This window comes from Euprymna scolopes, chromosome 2, assembly GCF_053919585.1.
Source record: "Euprymna scolopes isolate OS-2025 chromosome 2, ASM5391958v1, whole genome shotgun sequence".
Lineage (NCBI taxonomy): Eukaryota > Metazoa > Mollusca > Cephalopoda > Sepiida > Sepiolidae > Euprymna > Euprymna scolopes.
In genome coordinates, this window is record NC_136483.1 from 188,450,389 (window position 1) to 188,464,259 (window position 13,871).

Consider the following 13,871-nt stretch of genomic DNA (forward strand, 5'->3'; position numbering starts at 1 on the left):
TAAAGACGCGATCCCAACAAACATCAAAAACCTTCCAATGTCACGCGTATTTAGTCTCGCTTCAAATTTCCTGGCTTTGGCTTTAATCAACGAAGCTGACTTTTAGCTTTAGTCAACTAAAATGTGAGAAAACTAAAACCGCATTCTTGCTATCAAAACAGATAACTGTTTCGATAGCAAGAATGTTTTTACATTTTCAGAGAAATACTTTAGAACTCCTTTTCTTTTCTTTCAATTTTAAAAAAAATCAAGAAAAGGACTGGATTTCTGTCTGAAAAGAAGGTCAAATGATGGGAACACTATTTGTTTATGCTTTTGTAACCGTGAGTTTTTGTTTATATATTTTATTTTCATTTTTTCTTCGGACAAGAATGTAAATTCCTGTGAAGAATCTTTTCAGCATGCAGGAGTGTAATATAGCGTGGAAGCGCGTATATAAGTGCATGCAAAGTGAGGTCAACAGTGGCGTAAAAGAACTATAAAAAGGAAAACGATAACAAGGGAGGCGAGGTATTATTCGAGATTTCCGGAGAGTCGCGGAGAACGTTTTAGATCAGGTAGGTGATGTTACGGCTGTCGCCATGATAAAATAAATACTGCTGCGATAAGGAACAAAGTATTTGTAGTTTTTTTCTATTCTTTACCATTGTCTCCTTTACGACTGAAACTCCACACACATAGACAACGTACAATAATAATAATAATAATAATAATAATAATAATAATAATAATAATAATAATAATAATAATAATAATAATATTTTTTTTATTTCAAATTTTCAATTTTATTTCTTTATTTTTCTGGATTTTGTGGAAAAATACTTTAAATAATTAAGAAAGTATCTTATTGACTCCAAATAATTATTGACTATAAATATGGGAGAGGTACATGTTGTACGGTTTTCTCTTGAGACAGGAACAGAGAATACAACTTATATGTATTAGATACTTAATATGTCTCTTTTTTATCTGTCTGTCTGTTGGTATTATCTTTTGTAATTGCCTTTTGATGTGCGTGCGATAGTGCATCTTATTTATAAAAATGAGAAAAATAATATATATATATATATATATATATATAATATTATGTAGAATAATAATATATATTTATTTAAACGAGGGGAGAAACAAAATAAAAATGGGGACAGGAATAGTAAATAGATTACTCTCATTTATCTCATCAGAAACAATTCCACATATGCAGGGACCAAATCAATAAGCAAGACGTTAAAACTGAAACAGAAACTGGCTGAAACAAATAGTCTACAGAACCTTTATGAAAAGGGAGACCGGAAAACAATATCACAAATGTGAGAAAAGATATTCAATCCATAAGCATAATAAAGAACAATAAATGTGGAAGCCTCGAAAATTGGCACACGAGGAAAGACCCAATAAAAACACATGGAGTAAAACAAAAGGTAGAAATGGCTTGAAGATATGAAAAAAAACTTTAGAAAATAGAAGAGAAACAGAAATTAATGAAGAAACGATCATGACGACCCTAAGGAAAATGGCAAATTAATAAAAACACCAGGCCACGATCGGATACATGCATACTGGTTCAAAAAATTCGCGACACTATATGATAGATTGATGCACAGTCTGGGCAGATGTAACTGCAAAACTGGAATACCAGAACTATGACCATTGGTAGGACTACGTATATACAAAAAGATACTGAAAATGTGACGATCGTAAGCAATTACAGACCGATAACAATGTGGAAAATTTTAACAACAGGTCTACTGCTTCATTAACATTCCTGGACTATTGTCCAAGGACAAAATACCGGAAATGAAAAAGAAAACACACGTTTCATTTTCATAGGTCAAAGGATCATGATAAAGGTAAAAATAAGATGGCATGGATTGATTATAAAATGTCTACGACAGAATCCCCCAGACATGGATAATAGAATTGCTAAAAATGTACAAAATATCCGATAAGATTATTAATATTATTAAGAAAGCTATGGAAACATATAGATTGAAACTGACAGCTGAGGGACAACACCTCACTAAAGTAGGAATACAGGTAGGCATCTTCCGGAGATATTCACTATCACCACTACTGTTTATCATAGCCATGATGCCACCTAATTACATACTTAGAAAATGTAATGCGGGATGAAAATTCACAGACAGAGCAAGGAATAAATACCCTCATGTATATGGATGATCTTAAGTTATTTGCAAAAGAAAAGTTAAAAAAAAATGAGAAGCTTATAAATACAATAATAGTATTCAGTAAGGTGTACTACTAGAGATGAAAAAAGGGAAAACTGAAAACACTAGAGGATATGGAACTGCTTAACCGAGAAAAGATGAGGGCGAACTGCGAACCTGAGAGTTACAAATATGTAAGTGTTCTGAAACAAATACCAGCAAATCTACATTAAAAAAGAGAAGATCGAAAAAGAACAAGGAAATTATTAGAAACAAAGTATACCTTAGAAATCTAATTAAAATAATAAACACCTGTGCCGTATCGCAATAAGGATACTCTGGACCATTCATCCGAATGAGTAAAGAATAACTTAGACACTTTGTTCAGAAGATAAGGAGACTAATGACAGTGCCCAATGCATTACCCAAAAGACGATACTGACCGACTCAGTGTGAAAAGGAACGAAGACGTAAGGGAGTTTATAAAAGTCAAAGACTTTGTAGAAAGCACAAACAGATTTGAAAAACGTACATAATGCCGAATACAAGCAAATCGACCACTGTAACAAGAGACAGCCTTAATGGGAAGAATACGTGAAATGATGAAACTAAAATCAAAAGGATAAACAAAGAAAAGTGTGGAAAAAAAGCTACGTAGATGATTCAAAAAGAAAGAAAATATAAAAAAAACATCAGGATGTGACCAAGAAAAAGGGACATAAACAGAGAAAGAGAAACCCATACTTACTGCAGCACGGAGCAACGCGATTAAAACAAACCACATTAAATCTGAAATATGTAAAACACAAGAAAACAATAAATGTTGCCTTTATGAACAAAGAGACGAAATAACAAACAACATGATATGCTAAACCAATAAACTAGACCAAAGGAAATAACAGCATGGGCACAACTGCATTGGGAAAACAGTGTGTTAAGAACCTATCAAACGACTACACTGCGGAGAAATGATTCAATCACAAGCTGGGGACAGTACAGGAAATTGAAAACTACAAAAACATTTGGGACATGGATATACAAACATACAAACTCATAAAATCAAAGATACAGGTTCTAGAAGTGTAAGGCATTTTGCGATCCTGTATCTACATTGGAAACTCTTGTGATTAGGTCGTCCACAATTATAGCCAATAACTTTTGTACTTTTCTTAGGAGAAAAATTGTTTTTGGCAAAGTTGCGGTTTTTATTCCTGGCATGGGTATAATTCAATTTTGGTGTTTTTATGTGTGTATTTTTAAATTTCATGATATTTGTGGATTCGTTTTTTTCTGTGATCATTTTTTCAGTTTCTTCGTAACTTCTGAGTGCTACCTTGAATTGGCTAAAAGTCATGGGTTTTTCTTTCTGGGTTATCACGGTGGTAAATGGCTTGAAATCGCTCGGTAATCGCTTAAGGACCATGGAAATTAACAGACTGTCACTTATAACTTCACCAGACATTTTTAAAGAATTCGCAGTCGTTTCGGCTCTTATAATATAATCAGTAATAGTTTCGGCTTCCATTCGTTTTAGACAGGTCAGTTCAGTGTATAAAGAAATAATTTTGGGTTTTCCTTTCGATAAATAATGCTCTCTCAGTATGTTCAATGCTTTGCAACCATCGTCCAGGGCTTCTCTTATTACCAGTGATAGACTGCGGTCATCTAAACACTGTATTAATTCCGCAAAGACATTTGCGTTCTTTTCAATGAAGTCGGGGTCGTTTCTGTTTTCAGGTTGTGTTTGAAGTACTTTGTGTAGCTTTTGGATTCGTAGATATCCAAGAAATTTAACTTGCCACAATTCGAATTTTGATTCGGATCCATCGAAATAAAGACAACGCTGGGTCCATAACCTCTAGAAGTGTAAGCCATGTTTAGTTTCATAAAAGTTTCAGATGGTTTGTTGTTTTAAACAAGTCTTGAGAGGTGACTGGTTTGCAGTAAACAGAACAGTTTCCGATGGTTCGTTGTTTAAAATGAGTTTTGAGAGGTGACTTGTTTGCAGTAGACAGTTCCAAAGAGCAAAATATTCTTACCGTGTCTAGACGGGAAGAAAAAAAGAACATGTGAAATTGCTCCAGAAAAGGTTTAATATTTATGAAGCAATTCTGGTTTCTGATTGGTTGGTAGCAGAACGGGAATTAATTTGATTCGTCAGTTCATAGCAGCATCGTTTATAAATAGAGTCGTCCGACTGTGTGGGATCATACCCCCACCACTTCGTCTAATGGGGAAGGTCTCCTAGCGGCTTCGGCAGCAGGGAGACAGGGTAGTACAAGTCAAGGATTCGTTAATTGACACTCAGCCCAACAGGTGAAGGGCCGGGAACCGGCCTAGCACCTGTTGGATTGAGGTACGCCGCCTGGGTAATACCTAGGAGGTCCACCCTCCCAGGCCTTGCCACCGGGAATTCCGGTGTGGCAAGTTTATTGCTTGCTGCCTGAGACGCCCCGACCGGGGAATGCCGACGGGGTTACTCAGGCAATTTTTAAAATTGCAGGAGTGCCCCTCCTTTAGGGGAGCCTGCGGGGTTCCCACTTTCCGGCCTTGTGCCACATATTGTTGATGTGGGCAGCAATTAAATATATACCCCATCACTGCGTCTGTTGTGATGGGATGTGTCTCCTAGCGGCTTCGGCTGCATGGAGGCAGGGTAGTACATGTCAAGGATTCGTCACTTGACACTCAGCCCAACAGGTGAGGGGCCGGGAACCGGCCCAGCACTTATTGGACTGAGGTACGCCGCCTGGGTAATACCTAGAAGGTCCACCCTCCCAGGTCTTTCCACCAGGCTTTCCGGTGGGGCAAGTTTATTGCTTGCTGCCTGAGGCGCCCCGACCGGGGAATGCCGACGGGGTTACTCAGGCAATTTTTAAAATTGCAGGAGTGCCCCTTCTTTAGGAGAGCCTGCGGGGTTCCCACTTTTTGGCCTTGTACCACATATTGTTGATGTGGGGAGGAATTAAATATATATTACACTACAAGTCCAAAATATTGCAATACAGGTCATCAAAATAATTACTAAGAAGGAAAGACACGACCAAATTGAAGAATTTGCCGCCCCAAAAGTCTACAAAATAATATGCGAAACTTTCCGCCAGAGAACTGAAAAGAACTTGAAGAAAATCAACATAATAACATTGATTATAGGAACACTACGAACAGCTATAAAATATTTGAAAAAGAAGACATGACATGAGAAATCGGAATCGAGGGAAGACTGAGACTACGCGACGCACGGTAATGTTGAGATCTTACGTAAAACCCTCGAATGCGGAAACTAATTTACATAATCGACAAATGATAACAGTACATTTAGTAAACTACAACAGAAGTAAAACTAAAAATGAAAATTGTAAATTGATTACCGATCCTCACTCTTTAAATACTGAATAATTAGCATCGACTATCACAACAGTAAATAATCGAAAAGTCAAAGAGGTTAGACAGATCACGGAGAGAAAGTACCAACCAGATCTCCACTGGATAAGTTCAAAGGGAACTGAGACCTTAGCGAAGCTTACTGTCACCCAAGTTTCAGTGATGAAGGAAAGGTCACTGCCAGCCAGAGATTAATGGCAAGTGATTTTTTCGATAACGAAAAGTTATCGAAGGCGGTGGAGCGTATTGAAAATAGACTCAAACTCTAGAGAACACCACCTGTTGTTGTCAGTGAGCAATCACATATAATGATCTGTGTGAGAACTCATGAAATGATGATGATGATAATAATAATAATAGTAATAGTAATAATGATAATAATAATAATAATAATAATAATAATAATAATAATAATGATAATAATAATAATAATAATAATAATAATAATAATAATAATGTCCTTCTACTATTCTAGTGTTCTTGCGAATTTATGAAGCTTTTTGACTATTCAGAGATTTGATTTAGAAAAGTAATAATTTTGAAAAATCGCTTCTGTTTCTTCGCCAAGTGTATGTCCTTGTGTCATATTGGACAAATTTATAAGCGTTTACTCCATCTGAAGTTGTTTCTCTACTTGGCCTGTTTTGTTTATACAGTTGCTAAAAGGACAAAGTGGTCATATGCAATCACTGCAAATCGAAACCTTTGCCGCGGGAATGTCGACGATAATCGATCTCCGAAAGCGAACGTTGTTCACTAATTGGATTCGGAAAAGAAGAAGAAGAAGAAGAAGAAGAGGATGAGAAAACGTCGAGAATAAAGAGGAAGAAGAGGAAAACGATGTTTTCATACTTTTTTTTATTTTCCTATTCCGGTTAACGTGGGAAAAGATCAGAAGTTTCTGGAAAATGGCGGACTGACCAAATGAACCGGAAACATATTCTAATGAAACTACATTGAACATCCGGTAGAGAAAAAAACTTCCCTACGTTGAAATGTGTTCCCCTATAAATAAACAACTAAGTAAACAAAAAAAACAATAATATCAAATAAATACACCTGTGTGAATTTCAAATATGTTTTAAATACATGCACTAACATCCCTTTCACGAACCATTAACGAGTATGAATATGTTTATACGAACCATTGCAATAGTAAAATAAATTGGTAAGTTTCTGATGATATTTTGGTAAATGTTTGTTAATGTGTCTAAATTATTTTAGATAAGGATTGTGCTTTTCGGTTTGATAAACACATAAAATATTTTGAATTCTAACGACTGGCTTGTTGAAAAAAAAATAATATTCTTTGCATCATTCTCCAATACGAAACATCGTCAAAGTACACTTGAAAAAAGTCGGAGGTTACATCGGCCTTAAACGTTTTGAGAATCAGGGATAAAAAAACTGTAATCCAAAAAATCCAAATAATGCCAATAATCAATCCTCATCTCAAAAATTCAGAAACAAATCGTTACTGACCCGAATTTATACGAACATGAAAAAACGTCCACGTTATTTCCGTCCCATAAACACATTCAACATTTTAAATTATAATGAGTATAAAATAAAATACGCATCAAGTGCGCTTGAAACTAAATCACAACGTAATATTAGGTAAATAAACAAATATTTTAATTGTTTGAATTTATCACAATTATATTTCGGAGGTAGACTCCATCTTCAGTGTGTGCTTTGTTTCTTTTTTCTTTTTCTTCTTCCTTGCTATGTTGTAAATTTGAAGAAAGAAGTCTGTATAGAGACGAAATATATTTGTGATAAATTCAAACAAGTAAAATATTTGTTTATTTTCCTAATATTACATTGTGATTTAGCTTTCAAGCGCACTTGATGCGTATTTTATTTTATTCAAATTAAAACAACGTTTCTATATTGAACTCTAATTCTGGACATTATATTGAATATATTTTATTGGAAATAGAATAGCAAAACTATTTTTCAACAATTTACCAATAAAAGCATTGGAGAAAGTCGGAGGTTACATCAACTGAAATATTGTGAGAATAACACTCAGGACTAAAACAGCAGTCCAAACAATTACAATCATACCTTAATGTAAATGTTTAATTGTGTATTTATTATAACAGATTTTGAAAATCAATTTTAATCTCTTCAGCCGTAAAATGAATATTTTTCTTTTGCGTTAATCTGCAGCTAAGAGGAGGTCAGCAATGGTGTATATTTTGACTTCTATTTGGCACGATCATAGGCTTGGTCCGAGTTAAAACCGGTTTTGTAGATATCATTTTGCAGGGCGTCTTCCTAGGTCACTATCGGTTTATTTTTCGTTTTTTTCGAGACGACTAACGTAAAAGCGATTTCGCGAACGTGCATCGTCGGCGATCAGCACCCAGTTAAACTATCTGAATCGCTTAAGAATCGATGGTTCTGTCGTGTTGTCACGTGCATAATTTAAATTATACTGAAGTATTACCTAATATCATCTTAAGAAAGCTTCTCAACTACTGATTGACATGGCATAATACACTAGCTGAGAGCCCTTCGTTCTAATTCCTCGGCTTTACATTCACATGCAACATGAATTGGAAAAATAAATTAAAGACATTACTAGGGTGGCTGCGAGGAAGGTGTGCTTATCATGTACCTCTACAAATCACCATTTGTTTATATATATTTATATATATATACAAATATATATATAAATATATATATAAATATATATATATATATTTAATCACGTGTATGTTCATATATATATATATATGTATATATATATGAACATACATGTGATTAAATATATATATATATTTAATCACATGTATGGTCATATATATATATATATATATATATATATATATATATATATATATATATATATATATATGATCGAGAGAGGGAATGTCGTAAATATCCAGATACGTTATTAAGGAAAACAACAATATAAAAAAAATCATTGCTCTCTTCGCCATGATACGGATAAACAGGCAAGAATTTTTAGACGTAAATAATTGCGTGCACAGGAAAAATCATTTTCTCACGCCCAGGCATTACAAATAACTGTCGTTACAAAGGAAAAAAATAGTGTGTATTTTTCTCCATATGCAAAACCCAACCCCCACGAAACGCCAACCTCGAGTACGTCAGATCGCACTAAATGACCAGCATCATTTACCACCGGAATGTCATTTAAAACTGCTTGCTTTCTGCAAGACATTTCTCTGACTTCTCATGCGTTTTATTTGAACCAATTATGATCATCATTATCCATGTGTTCATCAACAGTAAAATAATTTATTAGAACGATAAAACCCAAATCGTATTTATAAGTGTAATGAAACATAGTTATCTCCCCTTAGCTGAAGAATATGAAGTTGAATAGAAACAAATTAAATCATATAATTATATGTAAGCCATTATGAAATAAATAAACACAGCATTGTAATTAAATTTATTACAACACTCTAATGAAATGAAAAATTTGAGAAATTCAGAAATAATAACAAAAAGAAAAGCAACCAAGATATATAGTTGCATATCTGACGTAATACCCATAAAAAAGTTTATTTGTTTATTCATATTATATTAGAGTTATGAAAGTTTAAAACCAATCATTAAATTAAAAATGATCAAAGATGATTATATATGTATATGATGATGATATATGTGTATGATGACGATATACATAAAGATATACATATACGTGTGTGTGTATAAATATACAGTGGCCTGCGCTTATCGTCCTTTTTTTCAAAAACTGCAAATTTAAGCTAAATTGAATGTAACTTTTGAAACAACCTAAACCTTTTTTGATCCGCTTTTTATTGCTCTATGATTTTACCTGTTCATAAGCTTTTATACTTTTCGTATTCCTTTTTATACATTTCCATTCATATATATATATATATACACACACATATATATATGTGTGTCTGTGTGTGTGCGTGTGTGTGTGTGCGTGCGCGTGTATGTTCGTGTGTAGTCATAATTAGGGATATTTACATATAGAAATAAAATTATTTTAAAGCTCCCAAAATTGGTACTAGAGATGTTTGCCTTCTGTGTAGAAACTACAATTCTATTATAGAAGTAACATGTTTTTGAAGGTTCAATGCTTAGTGTAGCGACCAAAAATACAGCTGCGATTTACGAGAGCGTGAATTAAATAAAAGGTTCGGTTCGAAATTCCTGGTTACAACAGAAGGATTACCGAGTTCAATAAAAAAGATTTCAGAGTTTAGCAGAACGATTCTCGAGTTCTACTGAAAATTTTTCAAATTTTATTTTTCCTTAATTTCTTGGTCTTTATTTGTCTAATACATCCCCTATTTTAATCTATAACTGTTGATTACCTCGTTTTAGTTCTTAACTTCCCCCCTTCCTCCTCCTATCCTGTCTTCCTCTTCGTTCTTCTTCATCAGCAACTCCTTATCCTGATCTTTCATCTTCTTCATCCTCTTTTTGTGAACTCTTTCTGTGCTCGACTTGGTACACTTTAGATTTACACAACACATCATTCTTCTTTTTTGTCTTCTTTTTCTTCCCTCTTTTTTTATTCTAAGTCTTGTTAATTTAATACTTTACAACATTAACCTGTCTAAATATCTTCTCTCCTTGTCTGTCGAATATATATATACACACAAAAACACACAGCCAAACACACAGAGCCGTAAACAGACACAGACATAGACACAGACACAGACACAGACACACACACACACACACAAACACACACACACACACATATATATATATATATATATATATATATATATATATATACAAGAAAATTTGAAAACCTTAAAATATTGTGAAATGAAAAATAATTTTTATTTACTTTTTTTGTTTGTGCGTTATTAAATTCCGAATTTCCGCCAATAACCTGGCTTTATCAAGGCTCCACCCTCTTATTACATAATTATTATCAAGAAGAAAAAAAAACTTAAATGGACTGACATCTCCTTGATATAGCCAGGTTATTAGTGAAAATTCGGAATTTAATAACACGGAAACAAAGAAAAATAAATAAAAATGATTTTTCATTTCACAACATTTTCAGGTTTTCAAATTTTCTTATTTAAATTCATTAAAAAATATTTTCTAAAATGTGTGACTTTACATTGCTTATATATATATATATATATATATATATATATATATATATATACCGTTAGCGAGTCTATAAATTCTGTCATATATATATATATATATATATATTTATTTGAATTAGTAATCACTCTTGAATACCTTTAACCTGATATATATATATATATATATATATATATATATATATATATATATATTCTTGGGTAAATATATCCAAAAATAAAAATCAATACATTAAACGATATTAATAATGCTGAACGAACAAAACCATACTTTTATTTAATTTTAAGTAAGAAATTTGCATAACTATGGACATTGTTTACTTGAAAGTGTATATATATATATATATATATATATATATATATATATATATATATATATATATATATATATACTAGCTGTACCTGGGCACGCGTTGCTATGGCTTAGTTTGTTAAATGGAACACTTTCCTCAAGAAAAATTGCGTTATGTATTGTTTATTTACTTTTATTAATTTTGCAGTATTTATTAATCAATAAAAGTTTTTTTTCCTAAAAAAACATTCATTTTTTTACCATAAATTGTTAGGGGGAAAAAGGTTTATCATTTTTTTAAAGAAATTTTTAAAACGGAATTTTTATTATAAAAAGAAAAGACGAATGCTTTATATCAACACTGTAATTAGTTAGGTGAAAGTAGAGAAAGATTTGATTTTTTTCAAGAGAATGTACAAATTATTTTTTCGTTAACAGATGTTAAGAAAATAAACAGAAGAAATACTCCCATCATTAATTAATTAATTAGTTATGCAAAAATAAATAAAATGTGGATTTAGTGTGTTCAACATTTGAACAATGCTCGGTTGAATCCGGTGATTGCCGGTTGAACCCTAACCATTATTGGAATCACGGGGGGGGGGTCAAATTCTTCATGAGTACCATTCTTTATAATTTTGCCTTGTATTCAATATTTTGAGTGGGCTATCAGTGATTGCAAACTTACAAATTTAACCAAACTGCAAAAAATTCAACAATTAAATAATTTTAATAAGTGCTCAGCTTCTAACACAAATCCTAGTAAATAATTTCCCCTTATTGGTACGGTTATTGTAAAAATGGAACGGAAACTAAAATTTCGCTCCGTTTTTATCTTTTTTTTTGTTTTAAATATGCCCCGCAAACGAATATAACCAAGAGAATAACATTCAACAACTGTACTTTATATATATAAAAACACAAAATATTTAAAAGAAAAAAAAGTTATTAACGAAAGGGAAACAATTCCATTTTTAAGCGAAAAAAGTCAGTTTGTTTTTTGGGTTTTTTTTTTTTTGGCTTTTTATTATTTTTTACATGAGTCAAACTTACAGCTCACATTGGAAATGTCGACATTTATAGGTTGTCGGTTACGTTTACAACGAATAAACACTCCAATCTACCCATGTTAAGAACGGCTTTCGGAATAGACACCCCAAACCTACCCACGTAAAGAACGGCTTTCGGAATAGACACCCCTAACCTTGTCAGCATACCCGAAAACCCATAAAAGTTTACATGTCGAATGTGAACGATGAGTTGGACGTAATGTAAAAATGTACCGAATTTAAAAGGGAACGAAATTTAAATTTCCGTTCCATTTTTACAACAACCGTAAAGCAGAGTATTCTATCCAAATGTAACCTAACTTAGTGTATTAATGTTATATTTATTTAAGTAAAAATAATATTAAGGTTTCGATATAAATTCCTAAACTTCTTTCACACTAAATAATTTAGGTGACTGAAATAGCAATCTAATTGAATCTTAAATTTCCTGAATAGTAAAAAGATGATCCAGTCCACAATGGTCGATTTGCTGCTAATATCCATTGTTTAGGTACGGGCAAAATAAACGAATATTTTGAAGGTTTCCGACAACTTTTTGATTGTATTTGAAAGATTAAGGACGAAAGGAAAAAAATATTTGTACACGGGAAAAAAAGTTATGAAAAATGATTTCACGACCCGTTTACCAATTAAGCTAAATTTTGAAGTTAAATAAATTCATTGTAAAAATTCTTTTAGAGATAAATATTAGTTTTTGGGTCTATTTCAAAGATAATTAGTAAAGTCTTAAGATATTGAATTAAATAAAAAAAGAAAACACCTTTTTTGTACTAAAAATAGCATCGGTAGTGCGAGAAATTAATTTTTCTATGAGTTATATTGAATTCATTAATACGGAGTTTAGGGGCTATTTTCGTAATGTTTCTGTAAAAATAATTTTTTTTATTGTTAACAATCACGATGCTTTATTTACAGAAAAAAGCAAAAATAAACACATTTTGTTTACATTAAGCAAGACTACCACGGCCTGTTGTCGTGAGTGGTGAGACCAAAAGATCCTTTAATGATGTCACGTGACGGCAGGCGGTGATAAATAATTGACCCCAAATAAAACGAATGGCCCATAGTACAAAGAAAACCACCTATTTATTAAGTAAAAATTAAGTGTAATGATATAATTAAAAAGAGATATATAAAAACACGGATAGGTACAGTAATCATATTTTACCAAAATGTCGAAGCAATCGTCCCAGTGGTTATTTAGACTACTAATAACGAACGAACCAGGAATTATATATATATATATATATATATATATATATATATATATATATATATATATATATATATATATATATATATATATATATAGCCTATATCGGTTCTGATTGCTCTGGAGATGTTCTGTCTATGAATTAACAAGAAGATGAATGGACGCCGCTTACCGGGTTTTCTTTGTCTAATCGACCCGTGTAAGAATCTGAAATCGACGGACCCCGATCGACCTTACACCCCACTGATTCCTAAATACATCATAGTTTTCGTTTGCTTCACTGGTTCCTTAAACTGACTCTCGAAAACAAAACCAGTATAGTATCCCAAGCGGTTTGTCTTTTAGAATCCAACTAGGGCCCAATGATTATTAAGAACTATGCTGGCTACAAGCCTAATAGCCAACCATGCTGTTCCATTTTTCTCTTGAAGAGCACCAATCCTCAAAGAGATTCTTATAATGAAGAATCTATCGCTTTAATAATACGATAAATTGGGGGATGCCTACGCAAAATTCAATCAAATAAATTCCTTACTAGTTCCATGTTATTGAAACCTACATAGAGACAAACACACATGTTTACTTTGTAACTGGGTTCGAATATCCCGACCAGCAGTAATTATCACTTCCGACAAGCAAAATTGGGGTGACAAAACA